The following is a 26,384-nucleotide window of genomic DNA, read 5'->3' as shown; positions in this document are numbered from 1 at the left end:
TACAATGATCTAAAACCAGGAAATTAACACTGATAGAGCATTGCTAACAATTTGCAGGTTGATGGTTAACTACCATTAATTAATCTATGGGTGTCTTCGTTGTGCCATTATGTTCTTGATCTGGTCCAGGATCCAGCCTGTGATCTCACATTGCATGTAATTATTGTCTTTCCTTACCTTCTTCCAATCCGTGACAGTTCCTTCGTCTCTGTTTTTTACAATTTTGAGGAGTATTGCCTGCTTATTTTGTAGCATATTTCTGAATTTTTTTTTTGTTTTGAATTTGGATTTGTCTGACGTTTTATGCTTTTCTAAACATGTATTCCTTGCTCTGGATTTAAATAAACTAATTATATAACCCAATTACATTTTACCTGGGTGATCTTTTCTGATGTTCAATGTACTTGGCCAGGAATTTATTTTCACTGTGTGTGTTAAGCCTTTTCTAAGTTTCTCAATGTGGGCTTTGTTTCTTTTGGTTCCATCGTTGGTGGAGTGAAGAACAATCTTAATTTCTAGCCCCCTCCTAAGGATTTAAGCTGACAGCAAAGAACAGGTCTAATTTCCTCTGGTCGTGGGAGGAGACCAACCACAGAGGCAGGGCCTGGCCTCGGCCCATGCAGAGGTGCCTGGGGGTTGTTGAAATGAGGGCAAGCTTCCTTAACCAAAGGTTCTGGCAACCCCCCCAAGGCACCCCTTCTCTTCCCTGTGACTGAGCACTTGGGTGCTGACCTTTTCAGGTCTTTGCCTGTCAAAAGCTTGCCTTTGGCCTAATCATAGCTTCTCACTCCCTTTCAACAAAGAGAGTAGAGACCGTTGGCATCTCCAAACGTGCTCTCTGCCTTTTGAAGCTTTGAGAGACCGCACTGGCATAAATCAAAGGAGAGAGAGAGAGAGAGCTCATTCATTTAGCTGATCAAAAAAAAAATCCCACTGTCATCATGTCACATACAGGAGTTTATTCTTTTAATAGCTTAATTCTTTGCCCGTTAAGAAAGGAATTGTTCCAGGGCACTCATTCCATACTGTATATTAGCCATTTCATTTTTCACAGATGGAAAAAAGTACCTTTCCACACATGATTAATTTTGCAGTTGAATACCAGAAGAGCCGACCATGTGCTGGCTTTGGGCCATCCATCAGCAATCTAACATCTGTAATCTAGCCACAACGAGTCACTGTTAACATCACGAACAAATCATGGCTGGTTCATGGTCTGAGCAGTTTATGGGCCTTGTGTGGACAGAGCTTGCATTCTCCCCAGGGATTTGAAAATAAGGATGATCTGAAGTAAGGAAAGCTGCGTATGAAAAGACGGCTCACAGAAGTTTGTCTTTAAAACATTCCTATTCCATTCTTACCAAGGAGAGTTCAGAGCTCTGCCCTCTTCCTCCTTAAAGGAGAATATCAGGGAGAGAACAGTGGGGCTTACACTTTAGAAAAGAGGGGGAAAGCATGATTAGAACAGTTTGAATTAACTAGAATCAGAACAATGGCATAAACACTTTTTTTTTTTTTACACTTATTTTCTGCCATGGATCTGAATTGTGCAAAAGAATTATCACTCACTGCAAGTGCCAGTGTGAACACTCCATCGGATGCTCTAACAGCACAATGTGTCATGGAGCCAGGCGGACTGGGTTCGAGTCCCAGTTCCCCAGCATAACAGTTGTCTTTGGATGCGTCACTTAGCCTCTCTCACCTCCTGTTTTCTCCGGGAGCGTAATATCCAACTCACATAGTTGTTGTGAGGTTTCACAGGGCAGTGCTACCATATGTGCGAGGCATCTGACACTTAGTAGGTGCTGCTGGAACTTATGTTTCTGTTGTTTCCTCCTCTTTCCTCAGAGAACAAGGTGTCTCTGCCAGGATTAACAGATCAAGACAACCTTTCTGGAAGTTTAGCTGAAGGGCAGATCCTTTAGAGGAACATGAATAGCTTTATAAATTGCCTTCAAAAGTAGCATCAAATCCTTCAGTCAGTTTTAAAGGAACTGTTTACCGCTGCATATGGCAGTCATTATTTGGAATAATAAACCCTCTGAGAATCTGAACATTCATGGGCCAACAGATGGGTCAACCTGCTTCGCAATTTAACAAAGTAATTTATTTCAATCACCGGGACAGGGCATGTGAAGATTACTAATTCAGTTCACAAGCAAAAGCAGCAAACACCACTTGGTTGCTGAATTGTGCAGCCATTATGGTAATGCACACCTGTTCAGCTGGTTTTGGGACAGTCTTCATTTCGATTAGTGTTTTGTTTTCTTCAAAGGTATGTATTAAATTGCTGTAGATTCTTCTGCCGAAATGCGTGTGCTAATTGGTGTCAGGATGAGATAAAGATCTCAGTGAAAATTTATACTGTAGTGTAGATAAAATTAAGGTCATCAAAGTTGACTTTGAGAAGTAGAACAGGTGTATCAGAAGTATATTCTTATAATAATTGGGCGATGTGGTGTTCTTTCTTTTTGAAGCATTCTGCCCAGGGTTCATTGGGGAAGAAAAAAAGCCGGGATTATTTTTCTCTCGTCTTCAAATCTGCTTAAATCTCCCAAATCTTGACTTTATCTGTCTTAATCCATGCTCACTCTGGAGCCAAAGGAAGAGAGAAATAGAAACGATGGTCAGAGAGCTTCTCTGGGAAAGTTTCTATGAGCTCAAAAGTGGAATCCAAGATGCTAAAAAGAACTGGGTGGTATTCCCCTTGATAGTTCTCATCTCCTCTCCCCCAACCCCAACACTGAGTTGGACAGAACTTCTCTGATAATGTCAGGAAGCTTCACACAAAAGATGGCGCCTGGTTTGCATTTGAGAGCTGCCATATGTTAATTACAATTACCAATCCCACAAGATTGTTTTGTTGCCCTTTTTGAAAGGAAGATACTTGTTTTCTTCTATAAAATTGTTCTCCACTTTGATGTCTGTACTTATTTTACTTCAATATAGACGAGTTTCCTTTCTTACTATCCCTCCCACATTATTCAATTTTTGGTTACCTTCTTTCTGCCAGACGTTAGATTAGCTACTGGAATTTCAACTAAGCAGAACACAATTCTATCCCTCATGCAGGCAGGAAGACAGACAAGGAGGCAGCAGTTATAACTCAGTGAAAATATTTCTACAATTGGAGGTAAATGCAGATTATGAGAGGATCCCTTGTCAGTGTTCTTAGAAGGCAATTCTATAGTATTTTCACATTTCCATGTATATTAGAGCAGTAAATTAATATATCAATAGGGCTGCAAAATTGCGATATTTTTTAAAGTTTGTATTTATCAAACTTCAACACCCACACGAATTCAAGGACTGTATACATTAACTCATCATCTCAGGCCATTTGTGCTGCTGTTATACAACAAAATACTCAAGACTGGGTAATTTACAAAGAACAGAAATTTAGTCCTTATAGTTTTGTGGGCTACAAGGTTCAAAATCAAAGTGCCAGCAGCTTTCGTGTCTGGTGAAACCCTGTCTCTGCTTCCAAGATGGCGTCTCGTTGCTGCGTCCTCCAGAGGGATGAACTCTGTGTCCTGACATGGCAGAAGAACAGAAGAGCAAAAAGGCCCTAAGCTAGTTCCCTCCAGCTCTTTTATCAGGCACTAATCCATTCATGAGGGCATGATTTAATCATTTCCCAAAAAGCCCCATCTTTTAATATCACCCCCATGCGGACTAACCTATGAATTTTAGGAACCATTCAGATCATGGCACTCATTAAAGGCAATGTCAAAAGTCTCAGTTTGAGAAATTCACGAATATGAGGCCTGGGCCAAATGGCCCTCCTTCTCCCCCATCCCCACCCCTACCTAACAGCTCTGCATTGCAGCTCCCTCTTGGTTTCATTTGGACGTCTCATCTGCCTAACTCCCTAACTCCTGCCCTGCCCCTCCCAAGGCTCAAAATATCTTAAACCCAGTTTTTTACCTTGCCCTGAATCAGCAAATCAGTTCTTCCTCGTAAAGTCTCTCCTTCTATAAATGGCCACAATTGTATTGTCATCCACTTTGCACTCCTGCTTCATCATCGTTCCTTAAAATTTGAAAAGTTGTTGGCTCTCCCTCTGCCCTATGCCCTGAACTCTTCCTGTCCTGTCCCTCCTCACTGTCATTTTCCTTATTTAGCACCTTACCATTCACCTGGGTGGTTATCATGCCTTCCACGAGGTCTCTCCTCTTCCTGCCTCGCACCAACATATTCCACCCCTACCCACTTGGTAAATTGATCCTTTTGGTACCGAGATATCTTCTGGCTTCCCATTGCCCACAGAATTAAACAGACACTTACCAGCCTGAGAGCTAAAACTCTCTCTGGAATGGCCCAACTCTTATCCCTCCCTCCACATACTCTAGGCACAAGATAAACAAGAATACTAACTATTCCACAAACACATCTTTGTCTCTCCACCTCTGAGCATTTACATATGCCACTGCTCTGCCTGCAATGCCATCCCGGAGATTCTGCTTGCTGAAACTCTATCCTTCCTTTAAAGTCCACTTCAAATGCTTCAGGAAACCTTCCCTCCTCCCCATCCCCCTGTATAGTGCTCCCTCTTTAGAACACTAGTAGCTCTTTGATTCTTTTAATATCTTATGGCTCTTACTTCTTCTAATGTACCTATTCCACAAATACCTAGCAAGCATCTGTTAGGAGCTAGAGAATCTGGCAGGTGCTGGGGTTAAATGAGATAGCAAGGACCCCTTTCCTCACAGAATTCATAGTCTAATGAAAGAGGCTGACAAGGAAACAGACAATTCTCATAGGGTGACGAAGCAGGAGAGTGTTTGATGGTAGCAGAGAAAAGGGCTGCTCCATAAACTGGGGCACAAGGGCAGAATAATTCACAAATATCCCCCTCAGTTATCTCTATTTTCATTTATACCTTCTAGGTGGACCTGTTCTTGAGGGAAATTGGCTCATATCACTGCATGTCCTTGAAGTCTAAGTATTGTGCCTACTCATCCGCACTTACAACTTTGGAAAGATGTTTTTGCACAAAGCACCTGAGTCTGAAATTTGCGAAGCTCCCTTTGAGAGGTGAAGCAGGCTAGGCTTCTGGGTCGGGTGGGGGCTTGGAGAACTTTTCTGTCTAGCTAAAGGATTGTAAATGCACCAATCAGTGCTCTGTATCTAGCTAAAGTTTTGTAAACACACCAATCAGTGCTCTGTGTCTAGCTAATTGGGTGGGGACCTGGAGAACTTTTCTGTCTAGCTAAAGGGTTGTAAATGCACCAATCAGCACTCTGTAAAAACGGACCAATCAGCCCTCTGTAAAATGGACCAATCAGCACTCCGTAAAATGGACCAATCAGCAGGATGTGGGTGGGGCCAAATGAGGGAATAAAAGTAGGCCACCCGGGACTGCAGCTGCAACAGGGGTGGGTCGGCATTTTCACTGTGGGAGGTTTGTTTGCTGTTGCTCACTGTCTGGGTCACTATGTCCTTTATGAGCTATAACACTCACTGCAAGGGTCTGTGGTTTTGTCAGCAAACCACAAACCCACTGGAAGGAAAAAATTCCGGTCGCATCTGAACATCTGAAGGAAACATCTCCAGACACGCCATCTTTAAGAATTGTTAACACTAATCGCGAGGGTGTGCAGCTTCATTCTTGAAGTCAGCGAGACCAAGAACCCATCGGAAGGAACAGATTCCGGACACACCTTGTGGGGAATGAAAGTCCCAGGGGAAAAAAGTAAAATAGAGTAAAATGCCAAAAGGGTTTTTTCCTTTTTTTTTTTTTTTGAGTAGGAGTCTTGCTGTCACCCAGGCTGGAGTGCAGTGGTGCGATCTCGGCTCACTGCAAGCCTCGCTTCCCCGGTTCACGCCATTCTCCTGCCCCAGACTGCCGAGTAGGTGGGACTAAAGGCGACCACCACCACGCCTGGCTAATTTTTTGTGTTTTTAGGAGAGACAGGGTTTCACCGTGTTAGGATGGTCTCGATTTCCTGACCTCGTGATCCGCCCGCTTCCGCCTCACAAAGTGCTGGGACTACAGGCGTGAGCCACCGCGCCTGGCCGCCAAAAGGATTTTTGACTCCAAAGCTTGAGCTCTTTCCGAGAGCTTCAATTAGTTAACTTGCTGTCTCCATAATTAGTTCCATTTTACAGCTTTCACAAAAAAGGCCACAGGCTTAGGAGCTGATACCACAAAACAGTGTCTGAAGTCAAGGGCTTTCGTGCACCTGTTAGTCACCTCAGAAACACCCCGGTACCCGTAGCAGAGTGCTTGACAGAGAGTCCACAGTCGGGGTTGGATAAGCCAGTACTAAGCACTGTCCATGTTGGAATGTGGAGAAAGAGTTTAATCTTGTAAAGTGCTGGCTGGGATCTAAGGACTGGCAGCTGTTGGCCAAACCCTTTCTTTTCCCTCCTGGGACAACTAGTCTGCAGTTCCCACTTCCCTTCAGCTCACTTAGTCACATGATCGAGTTCTAGCCAATGGAATGTCCTTGTCCTAACGGGCCACTTCTAGGCTGCACACTCTTTCTCCTTGTTGCAGAGCTCCCTGTAGAAGATGGCAGAGACAGAGGTGGCACTGTCAGTGTGTCTGCACCTCTATGCTTGCCTATGTGGCACACCACGTTGAACTGTTAAGTGAGCAAGAAAAAAAGCTCCCTCTGTGCTAAGCCGCTGGAACTTGGGATTTATTTGTTGAACACCTGGCGTAACACTAACTGATACAATCCACGTTATGTTGTGTTCAGAAAATGAGGACAAAAAGGCAAAACATCTCTAATTGGCTGTGAAGCCAGACTTGCCTTCAGGTGGGCTGGTTGCCTTGTGTCTCCGAGTGCCTTTGGTGGTCCTTTGGAAACTTACTTTTTTGGAGTAAAGTAGGGTAGGTTCAATAGTGTATTTGAAGTTTTCATGTGTTAAATTAAAAAGAAATTTGTAATTTGTGGATGCAAATTCTTCATAGCTTTCACAACTGAAGAAAAATTTCCAGATGTTTCACAAAGCAGTAAAATACTGTACATTGTTTTCTTTTTCAATGGGAAATTATTCACAGGGCAATAAAAGGTTGTTTTTTCAGTAAACAGATTATGTTTCAGTCTGCGGTGTGAACACTTAAATGGAACGATGCAATATGCCACTTTTTAAAAGAGGGTTTTAAACATGTCAGTACAAACTTTTCAATCCTCTGTCCCATAAATTCAACTTTTTAAAGTGAAATCAACCTGAGCCCTGTGAAAGCTCATACTGCTATATCAAAACCAGTGAAATTTGCCTGTTTATTGCCACCTATGGAATGTGGCAAAGAAACATTCTTTTCACATGGGACAATTTCTTCAACTTTACACCAAGTGAAATTTAATTGCTTTTCACTTCCTGGAATCATTAGGCATTAGTTCTCCTGGAGGCGGAGCGAAAGGAGAAGCTGAAAAATAAGTCTGTGTTTAATACATTTCACCTTGGAATTTTATCCTTCTTCCCTCTACTACTGGTTATGCGGCAAGTTACAGGCTGGGAAGCCACTTCGGAAACATTTAGGAGTTCTCATCAACACAGGTACATTGACACTCAAAGCAATTCCTCATGTCTCAACCAATATTGTCAGTGAAACAATTGGAATGTCAGGTTCTTCCGAGTTAGCGTTTTGAGATGTTTTTGTCTTAACAAAAGAGTAGTAAGTGCAGTAGCAAGTAAGCAAACAGAAGCCTGAGCAAAGCCTTCTCCGGGGTATGGTTGTATCACAACACAGGAAAAGCAGAATTGTACAGAACAAGTATAGTTTAGTAATTTAATTCACATCACAACAGACTGTTTCACTCCTCAAAGGTATTCACGGGTCTTTTTATATTTAATATTCTTTTTATATTTAATTGTAAATCATATATTAAAGTTTCTCATAGAGTATTTGAATGCAGTTTATGGTAATTACCTAACAAAGAGGATGAGAAGGGATAAAATTAAAGACCCTCAGAAATGCGGATGAACAATCTGCAAAGACACGGAAGACGAAGGGAGAGCGGGAGTCAGTGGGAAGGAACACAGTGCGTCAGGTCACATCCATGTTGTAATGCGAGGTATCCTCATGCTACATCGTGAATGTCTTTCTTCAGTTTTTGGGATCCTCACCCCATGATAATGTGCAAAATGCTCGTGGTCATTACAAGACAGGACATTGCTATTAGTTGGTTGAGACCTGAAGACTCTCACATAATATCACGCTTTGGGAGGCACCAAAGATGAATACTGGAAAATGTAGGATGGAAATTGAAAATTGTACAAAGGAGGAACATAGCATGACTTTTTCTTGGGGTAGATATGGAAGAAGAGAGATGATTAAGTGAGAGCAGCACTTTCTTTATGGGCAAGAATTCCCAGGTGTACACATATTGGTTTTGCAGTTCAGTAGAACTGGATTCTGAGCATCCTATAAATCTTAGTAGTTTTTTTTTTTTTCAAAACAGTGGCAACCATTCTTTCTTAATGGATAACTACATACTCTGTGTGTGTGTGTGTGCGTGTGTGCACGTGATGAAGAAAATAATTATCCCCCACTCAAGAGTTTTAAAATGTGGATAATTTTGGTGCTGAAAACCCGACTTGATTAACGTCTCTATATTTTATTATGTTTAATTATCTAGACCTTTAATTTATTTGAAGCCATATTTTCAAGATCGGACTAGAGGACATATTTTATTTAACTTTTGTTAGCTCAATCCAAAGATTATAAATATTTAGACCAGTGGTTTTGGGACCCGAACTGTTGTGTGGGAGTCATACAACTGTTGGGGAGCCCTGGCCCTCCTAAGTCTGCAACCAGCCAAAATCCCTTGGCCTCTTCACTTTCTCTACCTTACAACCAATAGGCTGTAAAGATTTTTCCCCTCTGAAACAGTTTGATCTGTACTAAATTTCATCTGAATGTAAAGTTTAGTCAGGAGGGGTTTTGCCTTGTTAAAAACTCTCTTGCATAGTGAAGGAATGTTTTTTGAGCACCTATATATAGTTCTATTCTGGGCTTTGGGGAGGTTACAGTAGTCAAACAGACCTAATCTTTGCATTTTTGACTAAGTGGGAGATGGACATTGAACAGCAGGCTACTTCAATAGCTTGTTAGCTGTTTACTGTTGTAGTCAGTGTGACAAAGGATGCCTGTGGAGTCTGAGTGTGTATGAGGTAGAGCTGGGCAAAACATCCTCAAGAAAGTGAATCTTATGCTGAGACTTCAAGGTTAAGTAGCATTTGGCCAGAAAAAAACAGTCACAGGAAGCATCTTGGGCAGAGTCTTTGTTCAGGGTGGCTAGAGATGGGCAGTGTGGCGGAAGAGTAGGCTGAAGCAGGTGATTAAGTGGGTGGGGAGGGGCTGGTCCTGCAGAAGGTGGAGTGCAGTGGCAGGAAGTTGGTGCCCATTAGTAGGGCAAGAAGTTTGAAATGGGCTTTGCCTAAATAAATGTTGCTTGCAAAGATTTTAGCCTGTCCATCCTTGCTGGGGTGGGTTTGGGGTTGGAGGGGATGGTCCAGCGTTTTCACCTGGGCCTGACTTTTTCTTTTTTAATTTTAATTTTAATTTTTTTTAGAGACAGGGTTTTGCTCTGTCACCTAGGCTAGAGTGCAGTGACATGATCATAGCTCTGTGCAGCCTTGAACTCCTGGGCTTAAGCAATCCTCTTGCCTCAGCCTCTCAAGTAACTGGGATTACAGGTTAGAATGACCATGTCCAGCTAATGTTTTTTTCTTTGCAGAGATAGGGTCTCGCTATGTTGCCCAGGCTGGTCTCAAACTCCTGGCCTGAAGCAATCCTTATCTTCCTGTCTTGGCCTCCCAAAGTATTGAGATTGTAGGCATGAACCACATTTGTCCTCTGACCTATTCTTCATGGGGTTGCAAGCAGAGCCCTGTGGGCCATGGCAGGAATTTGTATAATATCCTAAGATCAATGAGAAGCTACTAGACAGTTTTAATGAGAAGTGTGAGGTATTTATCAAGTGCTGTCAAGTTCTAATGTTGAGGACTTGGATGAGGTTTGGCAAAGAGCATTGAAATATCTGAGTGTGTTTTTAACAAGTCATGACAATTAACTTTTTAAAAACTGTGTAAAGGAGGAAGGGCCTGGTTAAACATGATGACATTTGATCTGCCTCATTCTTGTTCAACCTAACAGCATATAACTGTGTTAAAGAGAATATAACTCAGTATTAGTATCTGTAATAGTAGTAGACGGTGGCTGTTTTGAACCAACTAATTTTTGCAGTTATCTCACTCCTAAAAATACATGTTCTTGGTCAAGTACAGAGGTTCATGCCTGAAATCCCAGCATTTTGGAGGCTGAGGCAGAAGGATCACTTGAAGCCAGAAGTTTGAGAACAACCTGGGCAACAAAGTGAGACCTTGTCTCTATAAAAAATTAAAAATTACCTGGATATGGTGGCATGCATCTGTAATCCTAGTGAGTTGGGAGGCTGAGGCAGGAGGATCCCTTGAGCCCAGGAGTTTGAGGCTACAGTGAGCTGTGATCATACCACTACACTCCAGCTTAGGTGACAGAGCAAGACCTTTTCTCTAAAAAAAAAGAAAAAACATGTTCTCAAAAGAAGCTCATGGTGGGAGGAGCAGAAACCAATGCTGACATATCAGTCTTTGATATGGAGGTACAGTAGGCAGACATGAATTTTCCTAGATTAAAAACAAATGTGTAATGTGTAATGAAAGTTGAAATATAAAGAATTTCTCCATTTATCTTCTTGACTAAAGAGGGAAAAAGATCGTACACATTGTAGATCATTTGAATTTTAGGTTGATGATTTGAAACATTTTTATAATAATTCAGTGTCTCTTTTTGAATATCCAGATGTTAATAATGGTTCCCTGCTATGTGATTAGAAATGAATCTGCCAAGGAAAAATGAAGCCCTTTTCTCTTGGGGGAAGTTGAGTAACTTCTGTTATTTTCCCAGGCTTCCTGGGGAAGTCTATCAACATATGAATAAATGATGGGAACCGGAGTCTGGCTGGTCACCATGGAATTATCAGCCTTGTTTTCTGAGTTTGACCTTAGTTATTTACACACTCAGCTTGAAATACGGCAAATGTAGTCACTTTTCAGCTATTTCATTCCTTGAAATCTAATAGACCTTTAAGTGTTTAAGATGGAAAAGGCTGTGCTATTTTCATAAAGGTTTCTGCTGTCATTGGTTGTGAAGGCCGTGACTTTTGCCCAAATAAAGAAATAAGATGAGAACTGGGGATTCCCTCTTCTCTATTAAATTTTTCTTGGGAGAGAGAAAAAAAAATCATCCTCTTGAAAAAGAAGCAACATTTAAAAGCTACAAATCTCTCTTAGAGATAGAAACCCAGTAACTAACTTGGATGGATGAATTTTGTTTTATTGTTGCATTTCGGATATGCTACCTGTTTTAATTTTTTCTTTAACACTGAAGATTCCATGCTAGGGTTGTCTTAGGTCTAGGTGTTTCCAAATCATTACATTCAAGCATTAAAACACTCCCCTTGGCCTTTAGAAACATCGTGATAGTCTTCCTTTACACTGAGGAGCTAAAGCACTTCTGGTATAATGCCTAAACATAAAGATACATCTGCAATGACCTCTTCCCATATGGGACTCTTTATTCAGTCCACCAACATTTATTGACAGGATTTTTAGGGATTTGTTGTCAAATGAGATCTTGTTTTGGCAAAATAAAAACTTATCATCTGAGAAATGAGGAGATCATTGCTTTTTAAGCAGCATTTATAGGACATTTAATATGTATAGCATTTTGCAAAGGAGCAGAAGGTAATAACATTAATAACAATAGGTGGCATTGGGAGCTACCATTTGTTGCATACAATGAGCCAGGCATTGAGGTAAGTGCATTACAAAGTTTGGCTTATTTTTTCCTCCAGCACTTTTTTGGGGTAGGTACTATTATCTCTATTAATGGATGAGGAAACTGAGGCTCACTAAAGTTTAGTAATTTGCCTAACACCATACGGCTAATGACAAAGGCAGCACACAGTCCTAGGAAATTTGTTTCCAGAGTCAAGAACCTTCTAGATCAGAGGCTTCCAACTGTGGTTCATGGACTGTTTTCTGGGAACCCATGAGATCAAAGTATTTTCATATTAACAGTAAGAGGTTACTTGCCTTTCTGTGCTGACATTTGCACTAAGGGTGCAGAAGCAATGGCAGGCAAACTGCTGCTGCTTAGCACGAATCGAAGTGTTAAAATCAAGTTGTGCTAGTGGTCCTTGTGTTCTTCACTGCCATGTGCTTGTGGGGAGATAAAAAAGACAATTTCTCTTAACAACATCCTTGATGAAGGAGTAAGAAATTATTAATTTTTCTAAACCTTGACCCTTATGAAAAAATTTTAAAACATATTCTGTGTGACAAAATGAGACATGAGCACAAGGCCCTTGTGCACTGAAGAACAATGCTATCACTGTTTGACAGTTTGAACGGCAAGCTATCTAGTCCTTTCTTTCATGGGGCCCCATTTTCACTTGAAAGAATAAGACAAACGATGGATGTTTAGACATGGCAGATCTTTTTAGTGGTTCATTTTTACGAAAATAAGCAAAATGTGCTTACTGTGTCAAGAATCTCACTGTATTTATGGCTAGTAATAAAATTTGAGCTTTCAAGAGAAAATTAGAATCTTGGAGATCTTGTATTCACCACCATGAGCTTGATAGCTTCAGAATACTTAAAGACTTTTCTGAGCTCAGAAGTGAAATTAACACATGCAATTTTTTGATATAAAGTAAGATATCGCAACATCTGGAAAACTGCATAACTAACATAGTCAACCAATATTTCCCCAATGACCAATGCTTGATGTTACAAAATCATGCATGGGTAAAAGATTCATTCAATGTAGGAGGTAAACAGTGGATAGTAATGTTACAGAATATAGCAACAGTTAATTTGTATAGTTTCAGATTCCACATTATAACCAACCTTTAAGAAGCTACCACTTGTTAAGTTTTGGTGTGATACCAAAGAATATCTGCAATGATCTAATGAAGCTATCAAAATGCTCTTCCTTTTTAAAGTACATAATCACAGTTAGAAAAAAATATCTGTGATGCTGGATAATCTTCATAAACTTCAATCAAAACAATATATTGTAACGGATTGAATGTAGGAGCACATATAAGAATCCAGCTGTGTTCTATTAAACTAGACATTTATGAGATGCATAAAACTGTAAAACTATGCCAGTCTTTTTACTAAACTTTTAAAATTAAAAAAAAAAAATTGTGGTAAAATATGCATGAACATAAAATTTACCATCTTAATCATTTTTGAGTGTTCAGTTCATAGTGTTAAGTACATTAACATTGTTGTGCAACTAATCTCTAGAACTTTTTCATCTTGCAAAAGTAAAATTTTGCACCCACTAACCCATAACTCCTGATTACGCCCTCTGCCCCTCAGCCCCTGGCAACCGTCATTCTACTTGCTGTCTCTGAATTTAACAACTCTGGGTGCTTCATATAAGTGAAATCATATAGTATTTGTCTTTTTGTGACTGGTTCATTTCACTTTGTAACTTTCTTTTTTTTTTTTTTGAAATATAGTCATTTTCATAACAATGTTATTTATGTTAACATGCAATGGATTTCTTATTGTTATGTCAATGAACAATAAACACTTCAAAATTCTCAGTTTTAAATTCTAATAGAATAAATGTCAATAGATATAGCCACTATACATATCTCTATTGTATCACTAGCTGCATTACTGTAATTATTAAATTTAATGTCTGTCTTTTTACTATATGGTGACTGTTGTGGCAAAGACTGTGGAGTATTTATTTTATATCTATAGGGCAGATGTTAACTGAGTATTTGGTAAGTGATGAATGCTGAAACCCAAATTACAGTCAACACACTTTGAAAGTTACGGATCAACTTGTTGTGTGAGTGTATAATGCATAATTTTAAGGGATGATGGAATAAACATTTTAAATCGCTATTATATAGTTTAATGTGTTTGGGAAGAACTGTAACTTACATATTGAACTTTCCATTTCACCAATTTCATTGTTTAGTATGAACATAAAGTAAGATGCCAGGTAAATAATATTGTATGTTGGAAGGGCAGAAAGTTGTGAAATTGGGACCCCAGTGCTGGAGTTGGGAAAGCAATCATAGTCGTGAGCTGCATTTCTTCTGATGAATGAGTTTTCCTGCCATCTTCCTTATGGGCATTTGCTGATAAGGAGAAACTCATTGGTAGAGAGTCCTTGAAATTTCCATAATATGTGCCAACACGAATTAATAAAAAATACAACAATTATGCAATATGAGAATTGAAAGCCAGTATTGTACTATATCCACTATGATGGTTAATATTGAGTGTCAATTTGATTGGATTGAAGGATGCCAAGTATTGTCCCTGGGTGTGTCTGTGAGGGTGTTGCCAAAGGAGATTAACATTTGAGTCAATGGACTGGGAGAGGCAGACTCACCCTCAATTGGGTGGGCAACATCTAATCAGCTGCCAGCATAAAAGCAGGCATGGAAAGAGAAGACTTGCTGAGTCTTCCAGCCTCCATCTTTCTCCTGTGCTGGATACTTCCTGCCCTTGAACATCAGACTCTAAGCTCTTCAGCTTTTGAACTCTTGGACCTACACCAGTGAATTTCCAGGGGCTCGTGGGCCTTTGGCCACAGACTGAAGGCTGCGCTGTCAGCTTCCCTACTTTTGAGGTTTTGGGGCTGAGACTGGCTTCCTGGCTCCTCAGCTTGCAGACAGTGTATTATGCAACTTCACCTTGTGATTGTGTGAGTCAATTCACCTAATAAACTCCCCTTTATATATACATCTATCCTATTAGTTCTGTCCCTTTAGAGAACCCTGAGTAATATACTCACCAAACAATATGGGACTTGAAAGCCAGTAGTAGTACTGGACTGGCTTTAATTTCAAGGCTTTCAAGACCTAATAATTATGTCTTAAACCCTCATCTTTTCAAGAGAATGACTGTATTTCTCATTTGTTAAAAACCTGCCCTAATGTCTTTCTCCTGATGAATGTTCTTAGTTGCTCTAGAGCCATGGGATCATTGAGGAAATTTTTTGAATTTGATTGAAAATAGTCTGTGTTAAAAATAAAAACTGACAGAATGACATATTAAGCCCTTACCTTCTCTGTATTTTATTAGTAATACATATGGTGAATAAATACAGTTGCTGCCATATAAAGCAATTTTTCGTGCTGTTAACATTGTTTTCTGATTTACTATGATTTGAGTATTTATTGATCTGGGGCTGTCACTGGCCTGAAATAACTGGTGTTTAAGGTCTAAGTTAGGCAGGATCTCACAAGATCTTAAATTCCATAGAGAAGAGTGTCTGAGAAATGTGCCTTTTGCTGGTCGCAGTGGAATAAAGCTTTTGGTCTTCTGCATACTTGGATCTGGTTTCCTGCAAAGCCATGTTGCCCACATTGGTGCCAATGGCTAAAGCTGAGCTTTTTAATGACAGCACCGACTTAAATTCTTGTCGCATTCAGACCAGTTGCAGTCTTGTCTCTGCCCCCTTCCCATATGAAGAGTTTGGGGAAGAAACACCATGAAAAGGTATAGTCCTCCTGAGTGCCTGATCCAGAGCTCAGACATTTTTGGAAGTGACTTGGCCTGATCTTTTATCTGACTGTCTAATTTAGAAAACCACAGATTGTCTGAGCTTAAAGGGAATCAAAGACAAAACAAGACTCAGGTGGCCGAGCTACAAACGCAGAGATGCAGATCTTTGTGAAGACCCTCGCAGGCAAGACCATCACCCTCGAGGTCGAGCCCAGTGACACCACTGAGAATGTCAAGGCCAAAATTCAAGCCAAGGAGGGCATCCCACTTGACCAGCAGCGTCTGATATTTGCGGGCAAACAGCTGGAGGATGGCCGCACTCTCTCAGACTGCAACATCCAGAAAGAGTCCATCCTGCACCTGGGGCTGCACCTGCAAGGTGGCATTATTGAGCCTTCCCTCCGCCAGCTTGCCCAGAAATACAACTACGACAAGATGATCTGCCGCAAGTGCTGTGCTCGCCTGCACCCCTGTGCTGTCAACTGCCACAAGAAGTGCAGCCACACCAGCAACCTGCGCCCCAAGAAGAAGGTCAAATAAGCCTCTTCCTTCCCCCGAGGGCAGCCTCCAATCCAGGCCCCATGGCCCTGGGGCCTCAATAAAGTGTCCCTTTCATTGACTGGAAAAAAAAAAAAAGAAGACAAAACAATTCAACACACCTTTTTTTTTGCAGTTGACAAAGCAGAACTAGAGAGGCCAAGTGGCTCGCCCCAGTCAATACTGAATTGGTGACAGAACAAGGGCTAAGCCCAGGGCTCTCATCAGTGGTTTATTTTCTTTCAGCTGCCTGCTGATGGGGAACATTTGTGGGACTTCTTTGAATGCAATCTTGGGAAAATATAGTGAAGTGGGATCAACCCCACCCCAACTCTCTCTCTTTCTGTTTATGTCTCTCCCTGTCTCGCTTGCACAGACACACAGAATATTCCAGTCGCAGTTCCAACAGCTCTGTGACTTTGCTTGGGTGACTTAAGCGAGCTAAGGCTCAGGAGTGTACTCTGCTGCAGGGAGATGGTGACACCTGTGCTGGCTGTTGCACGTCTTCCATGAGATGGTATGTATGGAAGCCCTTCCTGAGATGGAAAACCCTATAACTAGTGTAACAGGGTGGTAGTAACAGAAGATTTTAAAGCGAAGCTCCGAAATGCTTGTTCGCGTAGTTTTTTGTATAGGTACAAGAAATCTCATGAGGTTGTGAATCCTGCGGTTTCATTTGCATAATTCATAACTCCGTAATATGATATTGTCTTAACCAAATAGTTAGCCTTCTCCCCTTCTTTTCTTCATCTCTTGCAGCCTTTTAAGCCAAATTCTCAATTTCAGACCTTGCTGGAAGTCCCCTTGGACCTTCGGTTTGTTATTTCAAAGCTAGGATAAAAAGAGTTTGAGGTACGGACATGTCTAAGAAAAATATACTTCTTGCTTTGGGCCTTTTCTTTCATTCTGTGTTATTTGGCAAGCTTGTTCTATTTGCTTGAGCTGTGGGCTGGGGGTTAGGAGACTGACTGGGTTTTGATCCCTGCTCTGCTCTGTGTCGCTTTGGACCTGGTACTTAACCACTGTAGAAAATAAAAAGGCTGGTTCAGAGGACAGCCTGTTTTGGTCAGTTCAGGCTGCCATAACAAAGTGCCATACGTGGACTGGGAGTTTAAACAACAGAAATGTACTTTTTCACAGTTCTGGTGGCTGGAAAGTGTGAGATGAGGGTGCCACCATGGTTAGGTTGTGCTAAGGGCTCCCTTTCTTGCTTGCAGATGGCCATCTCCTCACTGCGTATTCACACGGCAGAGACAGACAGACAGACAGTTAGCAAAATCTCTAGTGTCTCCTTCTCTGTCTCTTTCTGTTTTTTTTTTTTGTTTGTTTGTTTTTGAGATAAGATCTCACTCTGCTACCCAGGCTGGAGTGCAGTGGTACAACCTCAGCTCACTGCAGCCTCGAGCTCCCGGGCTCAAGAGATCCTCCCACCTCAGCCTTTCTGGTAGTTGGGAACACAGGCGCACACCATCATTCCTGGCTAATTTTTTGTATTTTTTGTAGAGACAGGGATGTTGAGACAGGGATGTTGCCCAGGCTGGTCTTGAACTCCTTGACTCAAGTGATCCGCCTGCCTTGGCCTCCCAAAGTGCTAAGATTTGAGACATGAGCCACCACACCCAGCTGGTGTCTCTTCTTAAAAGGACAGCAGTCCCATCATGAGGATCTCACCCTCATGATCTCATCTAAACCTAATTATTTCCCCAAAGTCTAATATCCAAATACCATCACATTGGGGGTTGGGGCTCCAAAATATTAATTTTTTGAGGGGGAACACAATTTAGTCCATAGCAGGCCCCTTGCAGTCTAAACGCTGCAAGTCTATATTACATGTGAGGTGTGATGTAAGTACTGTGAGATATCAGAAAAAGTGTAGTACAGAAAATCCAAAATACATCTCACTCCTCAGGAGCACAGCCTGTTTGGAAAGCAACCATAACACAAAGCAATGTGAGAAGAATCACACGAAAGGAGCAGAGACAACAAGGGCCTGCTGCAGTTCGGGAGAGAGAGAGGGAGAGATTGATTCCCACTGGAAGAATCAGGAAGGTCTTCCTGGAAGAGGTGGCATGGAGTTGGATTTTGAAAGATGGCAAGATATCCACAAATGATTATGGGTATAGGGTGAGTGACAGGCAACAAGAGCGAAGATGGAAACATGCTTTTTGGAGAACAGATAAGCCTGAAGTTTTAGCAGGGGATGGTCCTGGAAATACTGGTTCAGTCCACCCAGTTCTAAAAGCAAATCTAAGAACACTGGAACATGTGTGATGACTGGAGAACCTCTTCAGCAAATTAATAAACAAAGTGGCCTTTGGGGGAAGTTAACGCAACTACAGGGAGGAAAGTTGCTTAGGGCAGAGAGGAGATGAACAGAGAGGCCAGTTTGGAATCTAGAGATGTGGCTTGTAGATTTCTCTTAAACATCTGGAATGTATATTCGAACAACAACAAAAAAAATCAAGCCGTGGATTTATTCACTGCTGGAAAACCACCATCACCCTTCTGGTTTTGGCTTCTGCTCTGGGTGATCAGATTTATTTCCTCTTGTCAGGAGTTATATTCCCTTTGCGTAATAGAGGCTCTGGGTGCGTCCGGAGAGGTGTCTGTAGTCAAGACAAGCTGCCGTTTCCAAGGGCAAGAGCTGGCATTTCACTGGTCCCTGCATACCTCATTTCTGGGACGGGCAGGAGTGAACTTGGTGGGGCAGTAGAGCCTGAGGCAGACTGTGTCCTACATTTTGGGAGCTGTCATCCTCAGGGATGAAAGACTGTCGATTCAGTTTTCAGTACCCTTGACGTCTGCAAGTTGCTTTTGTAGCCTGAAATTCCTCAGGCCTCTTCTGCCTGGCGTAGGAAGGTTGCCACCTTGACATGAGCCATCAGACTTGGCTGCCTCACTGCATCTGTCTGTGTGACAGTAGTGGCTCTGCCCTGATTTTATTTATGGTTGTGTTTCACATGGGCTCAGGACAGTTCTCATAGGTTCTTTTCTGAGGGTTCATTGTTAGTGTCCCTTCCTGCAAAGCCACTTGAGAATGCTGTTTCCTGGGGACTTTCATGCCCTCTCCCCTGTGGCTGCCCTGAACACCGATTGTCAGAGTTTCCAGTGGTGCCAGAAGATCCCGGGCCCCATTCCAGGCTCACTGTGCTGGAGCCACTCTGTCGTCTCTCCTGGGGCATTGGTGCCTCTGCTCAGGGCCCTGAAGCATGAACCTTCCTCCCTCCAGGTCGCACTCCTCATGCCAATGAACACCCAACCCCTTTGATTCGGAAGTTCTCCAGACATGGCCAGACTCTGAATCCCAGTTTAAGCCAAGCCTGAGGACTCCCACTCCCACACCAGCCCCTACAAGGCATGTGGCTATTGCACTTTGTTTCTTGTCCAGGTGGCAGGACAGGGAAGCAGGTGCTAGAGGCACCAGCAGCACCACTCCCAAGGTGTCAGGGGTGAAAGTGTGGCAGAAAGTTGCATAGTTGCATGTCGATGTAAAGTATCCTCCAGGGAAATTTCATTTTCAAAAATGCCAGGACTGACTGTATTTTCGTAGAACCAAGACAGAGCTTCCGTTCTCAGAGGGTGGGCTTTGTAAACAAGACAGCCCACTGCTGAGTCCAGGAGTTGTCTCTTTGGGGCATTCAGGGAGCTCAGGGGGACGCTGTTGCTGGTCGGTTGCCCTGAGCAGGAACTTCGCAGGCAGGATCAGGGGACTGGGAGCCCTGGGATTTAGGAAAGCGGGCTGCGGGAAATGCCCTCAGCTGCAGGTCAACCTGCGTCCTGGTGTTGGGTGTAACATGGTATGTAAAGAGTATGAATTGGTGGAGCAGCTACCCTGTTTTTCCATCATGGCATGGGGCATCTTTTCAGTTCCAAGCCTGAGAGTAAATTCTGGAAGGGTGGGGCAGGGTGGACCTTTGGGTAAGAAGACAACTTCGTTGCCATTAGGCCGGCACAGTCCCCAAAGGGCTGACATCCCTGGGTCCTGTTGGGCAGTGGGGGCTGGTGGTTTGGGTACAGAGGGCACAGGGGGCACAGGGGGCACCAGCTTTGAAGTGGCTCTTCAGCTGATGGTCAGTTATTAGACATCTCAACTGAATGACTGTTGTGGGGAAACAAAGATGAACAGATCCCTCTCCAGGGAATTCACATTCCGTTTGGGGAGACAAACAAATAAATGCAATGGAAAAAAGATGCTATGACTGAGATGTCCTGTCGCAAAGAGTGTGCCTCAGCAGCAGCAGCAGGAGACAGAAGGTGGTAAACATCCCGGGGGATGGGGATTAGGATTGCCTGTGACCTCCAGGTGGATGGGTGGGGCTTGAGGACATGGAGACAGGAGCAAGCATGGGTGAGGAAGGCCATGGGGCACCCCAATGCTGGGGGTGCACAGAGCGCAACTGAGGGTGCTCATGGATGCAGAAATCTGAGGAATCGATTTTTTCCTCAAGGTGGCAACAGTCAAGGCAGAAAGAGGGCACTGGTGTCCCAAAATGCGGACCTGGGAAGTGAGTCCCAAAGACCCCTGGACAGAATCACCCCAGTTCTCTCTGTGGGGATCTAGTTTTAGGACTTGTGTTCCAGAACGAGCTCCTTCTATTTGATGGGCTTCAAAAGTGGTAGGGCCTTGTAGAAATGACTAGTTTACTAGTGTGCATTGTGCACTCCCTCAGATCTCTGGTTTGGAAACATGCCCTTCTAGAAACCTTCCCTTTAAATTTAATTATTTGAATTAGTAATAGAGGCAACTGGTGCAAAAGATACAAAAGGAAGGTAGATAATGAACAGTAAATCTCCCTTCTAGCCCAGGGACCCAGCCATCCTCTCACCCTCCCTAGAGGAGGCACTGTGTTCAGTTTCTTGTGTCCTCTTCCAGAGATATTTTATGCACACCATGGCTCTTTCTCTACACACACACCCACAGCACCTATTTAAACATAAACAGCAACACGTCATAAGGTCTTTCTGCACCTTGTTTGTTTCTCCTAGAAATATATCTGGCTCTGGTTCCATATGAGCTCATATAGAGCTTCCTCAGTTATTATAGCTTCTGCTTATTCAGAATATATGTGTCAATAAACATGTGCCTATTGACACATATGCCCCATGATTGGACAGTTAGGTGCTTTTGCTCTCTTGCCATTACAGCAGTAGCACTGCAAATATACCTAACATCCATCATTTCACAAGAGTAAAGTACTTGCAAAGGGCAATATGTTTCCAGAAGAAGAGTTGTTCAATCAACTTGTATATGCATTTAAACTTCAGGTAAGCATCACCAGGTTGCTTTCTGTAATGGTCATATCTCTTTCCACGCCCACCAGAAATGTCTGAGAGTGCTGTTGCTCCACACTCTTACCAACAGATTCTGTTGTTAAGCCTCTTGGTCTTTGCCACGCTGATTGGTGAAAAAATGTTTTTTCATGGTAGTTACCGTTTGTGTTTCCTAGTATTTTGACAGAAATTGAGCATCTTAAGAGAGTACTTTTAAAACTCCCGTACAAGTTCAGTCCTTTTTGAAGTAGGCAGAGGACAGAAGGGAGCAATATTCAGAAAACAGAGGTCCCAATCAGCTGAGAGATAATTGTAATAAGTTCCTTGAGGACAAGCACGTATCCTTTTCCTTTTTATCTTTGTTGGCACACAAAATTCACTATAAATGTGTGTCAGATTGAATTTGTGTCACTTTGGTGTAAGAGGGGAAACTTTTTTCGTATCTGCCCTTCAGACTTTGATGTTTCCCTTTCAAGAGTTTGAAAGTGGTTTCCTGGAAAAATTCTGTTCAAAGAGTGCGAGTTTCATTTCTCGTTACAATGTTACTGCCTGAAGGCCGCATTCATCTCTTATCTCCATGGCTTTCTTGTTGTCTTTCCTAAATCATCATGTATCTGTGAGGAAGGTGTCAGAACTGCATTAATCTCAGAATATGAGGAGAAAACAGTCTGTGAATGACCTGGACTCCAAATCTTGAAGGAGTGTTTCTCTATAGCCTGTATTTGCTGCCGATTTTTTCATATTGCATTAGCCAGTATTAAATCTCAGTGAGTTACAGCTCTTTGGTGCATTCACCTTAACTCTAGGACATTTACCAAAGGAGTTCTGATCACAGGATCCCATGGGAAACATTAGTATTATAATCTACATTACAGCCAGTATTGAAAATTTTATTAGAATGCAGTATGATATATCGAGATCTCTACAAAAATGAATCATTTTTGCAATTTGAGTTTGCAACCATTAAAACTTTCCATAAACATAGATCTATGCATCCAATAAAGAGCATACAACATGAAACTTTTTGTACACTCAAATATTTCAAATTTTAGGATAAAAAGCTTAGTGGCAATAAATTGGATATCTATGTGCCTTGCCCTGACCCCTTAGGAATGAAAAAATATCTGTTTTTAGTCACCAAGTTTTATGCTGGAAGCCATGTTAAAAAAAAGATTATGGACAATCTTATTTCCTTTCTTCTTTCCTCCCTTTCCTTTTTCTTCTTCCTTCTTTGGTCACATATTAGGCAGCTACCATACACTGGCCACAGGGATAGTCAGAAGTGTAGGTAATTGTGCTTATAAATATGACTGTTTTCACAATCGTTGTAAGGGAAACTTATTTTCTTTTTCTGTAAACCTTTTTGTTGGCAACAAACACAAAGGAAGGAGCTGATTCCACAGCCTAAGACTGGTGGTTAAAACACCACTTTCTTGTACAAAAATCTCACATTCACAGAGGTGCCAGAGTGCTTGAAATTCTGCCACTAGAGTTTTTATCCATTTGGTTTAAAGTATTAGCCCAGAAAGTCCCTGTTCAAGTGCAAGTCTATAACTTGGGATAAGTAACGTACACTGATGTGTACTGAGGTATTTGAGATTTAAAAAATTATACAATTAACTATCATCTAGGAGAGGACTGACTCCTAAGGAAAGGGAAACACCAGGTGGGTGGCGCCTGATGGTGGAAGGGATGAACCAGAACATGGGATATTGCTGGGGATTTGTGAGAGTGCACAAGACAAGGGCCCTGTAACCTAGATGTATGGACATTGCTCCATTGTCTCTGGATAGTAGAAAACCAGGTCATTGTGGTGTCACCTCGTTCCTTCTCTGGGTATCTATCTGTCTGCCTTGCATGGTGACTGGAATTTGCTGGGTAAACTCCCTGCCACTAATCAAGACTAACCTCCCTAGGTGGTCTACACCCGATTTCCAACTCAAACTCTCACACAGGTGTCCTCTCCTCTGTTGACCCTAAGCCACGGGGAATTATTTGCTGTTTCCCCCCAAGACCAGCCCAATGCACTTCTTTCCATTGCTTCTGCTCACACTCATTTGTAATGAGGATGGTCTGCCTGTCTCATACTTCAAGTCTCAGTTTGAGAATCACCACTCCTTGAAGACTTTCATGACTTTGCCATCTTCACACCTGCTCCAAGTAGAGCAGACCACTCCCTTCTTTGGGCACTCAGTGAATTCTAGAATACTTCTAGCACAGCATCTACAACTTTTTATAGCACTTACTGGTATACCTTTCTGTTTCTTTACTAGATTCTAATCACCTTGAGGGCAAGGACTATGTCAAATATATCTCCGTATCCCTAGCTTCTTTTAACACTTGGTAGGTAATGTATGCTTAATGCTTTTTGGCTGAACAAATAACAAATGACTGAATATCTTAGAGAGGGGACTTAGTGATATATAGGATAATTCATAGATTATGGACATGGGGGTCTTGCTTCTTGAAAACTCCATTTGATTAGGTATTTCTTGAGCACTTAATACTTGTGTCTCTGTGACTTAGTCACAGCTCCCACTTGCTGTCAGCCTTATACACTATCTAATGTAATCTTCAGCACAACCTAAGAGATATGTATTATTATCCCTGTTTTTTTTTTTTTTTTTTTGTTGAGGAAATTGAGACTTGGCAAGATTAAGTAATTTTCTCAGATTTACACAGCTATTCAAAATTGGACTCCATCCGAGTCCAATGCACTTGCTTCTTAACTGCTGCATGAAGCTAGGTACTACAGAGGATGTAAAGGTGCTGCAAGTACTTCACAGTCCAATGGCAGAGGACAAGCATATGCCATGAACTCTTCTAATTCCAGGCATTGGATAACTGCTACAATAAGGGTATAAATGGCTGATAACTACGTTTGTATATTTACAGAGTTGCCTAGTTTTACCGTCGTGATATATAATTAACCTTTATTCATGTATCTCATAAATAGAGATGAAGAAAAATTCATCACAACTGGAAGCACACACATTGGGTTGCTACATTAGCATGCTTTGGTATTGTGCAGATAACCAAATCCTAGCCAACGATCATTGGTCCAGGTCTTGCCCAGTTCAGGTGGTGTCTGTGGGTGACATAGCCTGAGTTGTGCCTTTGCTTGAATTACTAGCCTTGGCACCAAGGATTTAAACATAGAATAGAGTGGCAAGACCGTGGTAGTAGATTAGAATATCTTTGTTAACTTAGAAGTTGGGTGAGGTTGAATTGGAACCAAATCACGCTGAGGCCCTTCAGAATAGATGGTGTGTATATACTAATGAACAAATTGGATGGTTCTTGTGGGAAAGGCACCAACAGTGAATGGGAACACAGCCAAGTGAACACATGAAGACCAAAAATTTGGAAAACTCAGGGAATGGCTATTTGGGGCAGAGTGGGAAAACATATGGCCACTTAGACTAGACCACCCAGTTGGATCTGCTGGTGTGCAAATCACTGTGGTGTGGAGACTTGCCCAACCCAGCCCCATCTCACCATCTCCTCCAGAAAGGTCTTGAGTGACAGAGGGTCTGGATACAGAGGGCTGATGGTCATCAGGAGAGGAATTCCAGTGGGGTCATCCTGAGGCTAACTTGTTCCCAGTCAAGATGACTTTCTGAGAGGTTGTTCTAGGAAATAGTCTGTGCTTTCAATTTGATTTTGAGAGGTCTGAGGGGTTAGCTGAAGAGAGGAACCAAAGCAGTTAGGATGAGACTCTGTTGAGGTAGCTGAAACCCCACCATAATAGTGGCTTAATCCTGTGTTAGTTTGCTAACAATAAAAAATAAAAATGAAAAAGTAAAAAGCTAGTGGCTTAAATAATAAAGTCTATTTCTCTTTCTCATAAAAGAAGCCCAGATGTGTCAGCCTAGAACACGATTTTACTCTGCAGTGTCAGGGACCCAGTTCCCTTCTATCCTGCTCAGCATCTGCCTTCCCCTCCGTGACCCAAAATGGCTGCAGAAGTTCTTGTAACCACATCCTTATTCCAGCAGTAACAAGGAGAAAAAGACAAAGAAGCACATACTCCCTCCCTTTAAACATAGTTCCTAGATGTTGTACCCAGCACCTCCCGTAGTTGCACACCTAGGTGCAAGGGAGGCTGAGAACTATAGTTTTACTCAGAGTGGGCACATGTCCAGCCAGAAATCAGAGGTCCTTTTATTAAAGAAGAAAGAAAGAAAAGATTTTGTAGGACAACCATCAGTCTTTGCTACATTGAAGCAGACAGGAGGAACCTCCTAGAGTTCTTTGGGTGGTAGTACATTGAGTCGGGGCTGGGATCCCGGGGCTGGTAATTCTAGATCTGTATCTTGGGCCTCAACAGAATTGCTGTGTGCTTGAGTCGAAGAGAAGGCAAGGAGGACGGAAAGGGAGTTTGTTTCCTGAAGCATGGCACATAACAAGCCCTTGGCTCCTGGGTAGACCCTCCGTGTGGATCAGCAATATATCCTGAGACATGATCCTCAGAGCAGCAGTTCTGCAAAATGGTAGAAGGTATGAATCAAAAGGCAAGGGCCGTGGTGAAACAAGTTGGTGCAACACCAATTTATAGGCAGTTAAGCAGGCCACTTAACAGTGAGAAGAGGCCTTAGGACCTTCGATGTGGACTAATGAGCACTACAGAATTCCAACCAAGAGTGGAATGCGGCACACAGCTTCTCCCCCTCCTCAAGGCACATCTCTAGTGTCCTGTGGAATGTGCCCCATGGATTCTCGGAAATTGGCAGGACAAGAAACTATGCAGTTGCGTCGCCTGATGTCACCTCTGACAATGTGTGTGACGGCAGGTTGGTGCTACAGAGGGAGGTTTCGTGGGGCAGCAAAGAGCAGAAGATGCTGAGGCTCACGTTGAAAAAGGAGGGAAAACCAGGCCTTATGAAGTTCTCTACAGGCAAAACAAGAGGGCAAAGACGTGAGGATTAAAGTAGAAACTCTTGAATAAAATCGGTGTGGAAAGAACCATGACAGATACTTCTCCCAGAACGGCAGAGAGAGGGGGCCTGATTGACCCCACCGAGGCAGTG

At 42.3% G+C, this 26,384-nt stretch overlaps 1 pseudogene; it reads left to right on the top strand.

Annotated features, from left to right (window-relative positions):
* The first annotated feature begins 15,184 nt into the window (after nt 1-15,184).
* On the top strand, nt 15,185-16,086 carry LOC100997884 (annotated as a pseudogene).
* Nucleotides 16,087-26,384: the final 10,298 nt, after the last annotated feature.

Source organism: Papio anubis, chromosome 4, assembly GCF_008728515.1.
Source record: "Papio anubis isolate 15944 chromosome 4, Panubis1.0, whole genome shotgun sequence".
NCBI classification, from domain to species: domain Eukaryota; kingdom Metazoa; phylum Chordata; class Mammalia; order Primates; family Cercopithecidae; genus Papio; species Papio anubis.
Note: the sequence above shows the minus strand (reverse complement) of the source record. Positions and strands in the feature narration are given on the sequence as shown.